Source organism: Pundamilia nyererei, unplaced genomic scaffold (assembly GCF_000239375.1).
Source record: "Pundamilia nyererei isolate P.nyererei 1_Seehausen unplaced genomic scaffold, PunNye1.0 scaffold00132, whole genome shotgun sequence".
In the NCBI taxonomy this organism is placed as follows: domain Eukaryota; kingdom Metazoa; phylum Chordata; class Actinopteri; order Cichliformes; family Cichlidae; genus Pundamilia; species Pundamilia nyererei.
In genome coordinates, this window is record NW_005187533.1 from 1,751,048 (window position 1) to 1,755,786 (window position 4,739).

A 4,739-nucleotide genomic window follows, 5' to 3' on the forward strand; every position below is an offset into this window, starting at 1 on the left:
CCACCTGATCAACTCCTCTACTGTGAGAGCAGACTTTTTTTCTTTTTAGTAAAAAAATAAACAAAAAAACAACAACCCTTCATTATAAAGGCAACTTTTTAATCCATATAGTCAGCCTTCCTCAGCTGCAGAGATGCAAATCCATACATGACCTCTTACCAGTTTGACATTTTCTTGACCATTGTGGCTGAAAAATTCACTTTTTCACCCACCTGTTCACACATTTCTACAGACATATCCTTGTGAAACCACTCCTGCAGACAGAGGTGAATCATGTTTTCACTCTTACATACCTAACCACTTTAGTTACACGTGCCCTTTAAGTCAGAGGGGTCAAACATAAGGCCAGAGGGCCAGAACAACCAGGCATAGTCAAATCCGGCCTGTTGGGCTGCTTCGGAAAATGTGAAGGAGGGTGTACACTTTGAACTTTTCACTGTATTTTCACAGGTTTTGCGACTTTGTTCTGATGATGAACACCTCCCCAACGCATTTAAGTGATAATTAAACAATTAAATGCCAGAAAAGTGCCTGTTTTTTCAGAAAGTATAGAGTAATGTTGACCCCGGGCAGCAAATAAAGGAGGCAGTTCTCTAATTGGCTTCACAAAACTTTTTTTTTTTTTTTTGTGAGCTCAGATGCCCTTCCTGCCACATGTTGTTCAGTAAGTGCGTGAGAGAGGAAGCGAGGTAGAGCAAAAAAGCAAGTGAGAGAATGGGAGTGGGGGTGGGGGCTAAGAGAGGAACAGAGATTAAAAAGCATCGTGGGGACAATGCAGTACAATATAATGACAGCTATTGGAGGTGGGTGGGGTTACAAGCATATAGGTGCAAAAGAAAATTGAGGGTAGGAACAAGCTGTAGACAAATGTGGCCTGAGAATGCACAGATCCTGAGAGGCATTGTTTATTTGTTTGAGGGGAAGTTGAGCGATTTTGTGCCCACCTGCTTTTTCCGCCATTGCCCACTGACTTCCGCCAGCTCACTCAAACACGCAAACCTGTTCACCCATTTCAAGCCCCTCTGCATTAGTGCCCCCGGCAGGATAAAAATGTTGATGAAAAGCACTGGGTTTACATACTATGTGCTGCCTGTGTTGTGGGTAACACATACACAGTGTACTGCAGGGCTGTTAAAAATGGCCTATCAGTCACATTGCATGAAGGATTCATCACTGTTAACAGAAAACACACCATTGTGTACGGGCAGCTGTTTATGTAAGTTGTAACTTGGTGTTTAAAACATCCGACGCTTTCCTGGAAAAGGACACAGGAAGTGATGTCATTGTGTCAGCTGAGGGGCCTAAACAAAAGAAAAGAGCAGTGAACAGCACAGTGCCTGAGACAAAGAAGAGAACCACCTACGGACACACAAACTCAACCAACAGAAAAAAAATGCAAAAAAAAAAATAGGATCACCCACAACGTTTGAGTGAGGCCGGAGAGCTGTACACAGAAACACAGCGAGGTGTACCACACATTAAAATACAAAAAAAAAAATGTCTGGCTGTAGAATATGTCGATCCTTAAATTTTTTAATTCACCTCCAGCATTTCAAACGCACAAGACATCATCACACAGGAAGGAAAAGACTTAAGAACAAGGGTGTTGCTTCGGCCCTAGAGCAGCAGGCAGTTCCACTTCCTCTCTTTCTCTTCCTCTTCTATTCTTCCATCACCTCACATCTAGCCTTCACATCCCGCACTCCTCCTTCTGGTGGCACAGTCAAGTGATGCAGCTGACCGGGGATTTCCTGGACAGGTCACGCTAAAGAAACAGCTACAACTTCCCTGTTGTTTTATCTCATTGTAGTTAGAGCCGTTTGTATTTTTACTTTGCATTTCCTCTTCTATGTTTTACTCTCTGTCTCTTCTTCTTTTTAAGTCCATCCAGACGATATCTACAGATCATGAAGTGTGGAGGCTCATTTGGGAGGGAGTTTGATTGGCTGCTTGTAGAATGTGGCAAAAAGGACTTTCCAAATAAGACTTTGATTATTAGTTATATCATTATTAGTGATAAACCGGGCAGCACTGTTGCCTTAAAGCAAGGTCCTGAGTTCAATTCCAGCACCAGGCTGGCGTCTTTCTGTGTTGAGTTTGCATGTTCTTCCCGTGTTTGCGTGGGTTCTCCGGGTACTCTGGCTTCCTCCCAGAGTCTAAAGACATGCAGTTAGTGGGAATAGATTAATTGGAAACTCTAAATTGGTTGTCTGTGTCTATGTGTTAGACAGACTGGCGACTCGTCCAGGGTGTGCCCTGCATTTTGCCCTAAGACAACTGGGATTGGCTCTAAAAGGATAAGTGGAAGAGGAAGGATGGATGGTAATAAACTGGATTTTGTGATTCTAACTGAAACCTGGCTTGATTATACTGCTAACACAGAGCTGGCTAAAACATCACCCAGTAATTACAGCTTTGAACCTTTACACCACACAGAGAGGCGATCTGGTCGCTGTTATATATAAAAACAGTTTGAGTTGTAAATCTCTGTCAGTTATCTAAGTTTTGAATATTTATTTTTAGTAAATAATTCCGTATCTCCAGCTGAATTACTCCTTAATAAATGCCAACCGGCTAAACTGAGATGTGATTTTATGGAAAGAATTAATGAACTTTTTTTTCTGAAATTCTAATTTTTTTATGCATTATTCTTTATTTTAATTCATTTCATATTCACACTGACACCAGCAGCAACTCTGATTCAAAATATTTCATCAGTTTACTTTAATGTTAATGTTTAACAACATGCGACTCCACCCACTCATACTAAAAGTCACATGTTTGATCTAATTGGTTCCAGAGGTCTTGACGTCACAGTGACAAATGTTCTGGCTGTTACTGTCTCGGGTCGTTATTACATATTTCCAGAAGTGTGTTGGTCGTCTGACAAAACTAACACCAACTGATTTATCAACAGCCGTTACATCAGTGCAAGTGCATTTAGTAGTGAATTTTCAAAATACACATTACTGGTACTGTTGTCATGTGATGACATTTCTCAGTCTATCGATCATATCGCACCTGTCAGAACTGTTAATGTATGCAGTCTACAGTGAGAATGTAAATATGGCAAAACAAGTCTTTGAAATCAATAAAAATACACTTTGTTACTGCAACAATGGAATAAAATTAGGCAGGCAATCCTATGTCTCCCAACTGACTAACAATACTCAGGGTAATTCCACTTCTTTTATTCCCAGCCATTGATAAACTACCCAATGCTTCCAAAACCATTCCCTCTGAATTTCTTTCATTAAAAGTAATATCTTTGATTAATTTATCTAGCATTGCCTCACATTCTTACCAAACTACTGCCAAAATGTCCAGATAAAATCCTGAAGAAGTCATTTATCAGTTAAAATCTTGAGTTCAATTCTGTATTTTGTAAACGATGACATTAACTGCTGTATGTCTTAAAACTTTTTTAGAGCCAAACAGAGATGAGCCAGAAATACTTGTTGTTGGTCCACAAAGTCTAGAGCAAGGCAGGAATCTCAGAACTCTTGTGGACTGTGGTCTCAATTGATAACTGATAATCATACCAATAAGGTCACCAGGACTCCTTTCTACCATAAAAAAACCTAAAAGTTAGAAAATTCATATTAAGGTTAGACTACTGTAATGCTCTATTTGAAGGGTTATCCAAACCATCAGAAAGAGGACTTGATAATACAAAAGACGGTGAAGATCCTTACAAGTACACAGACACTGTCTACAAGTTCAATACAAAATTACCTTTAAAATTCTCCTACTAGTTCATAAAGCTCTCAATGGCTTGGCCTCTCAATACATCTCTGTGTGTATAACCCAATCAGACGTCTCGGGCTATAAGGTTCAGATCTTTTAACTGTCCCCAGTATAATCGTCCTGAATAGGCAAATCAAGCTGAGATCTCCACAGCCACTGATTCCCAATGTTTTATTTCCTACAGTGTAGCCCAAAGCATACAGTGTATACAGGGCTTCTGATTCACCACATACGAATCAGAAGCCCTGTACGAATCTGAGCAAACCCCTAGAACGGGCCTCCAGAATTAAAAAGCTATTGCTTTTAACCGTCCACTATTTCTAGCATCAATCCAGAGAAGTTGCTGGAACAATGAATTTAACTCAGCATGTGACATAAATTGAGACAGATGAAGCTGGCAGCCCGCTGCTGCTGTCAGTCCATAGATGATAAATACCGACGATATGATGTAAAACCTCATAGCTGGTTTTATCATCCATGCTATAATCTTTTTTTTTTCTTTAATAATAAATCTTGAAAAGGTTCACTCAGCTGCCCAGTTATCATTTTTGGCACAGAGGTTGCATCAGACACGCCTTCACTGTCACGCAGATGCTTTGGAAATCTCAACCAAAGCTACTCAAGAATTGAAATGTAGCACACGGTGTATGTGCACGGTCAGTAGGATGAAAGGAAGAGGGTGTCAGGGGAAAACCGATGCGGTAATCTCTCAGCTTGTTCTGTGGCATAGAGCGATCACTCTTTTTTTTCACGTTTTGAAATGCCTGACTTGACTGGACCATCCGGAAGTTTTCAGCCTTTACAGATGTTAAATATAGGAACAGCAAACGTGAGCTCACCTTTCACTTCAAAGGTTTGAAACTAAAGCTGAATTCGCACGATGACAGAAGTGCAACGACAAACCACACGGAACATAATGGAAAAAGCTGAAGCACACACACACACACACACACACACACACACACACACACACACACACACACACACACACA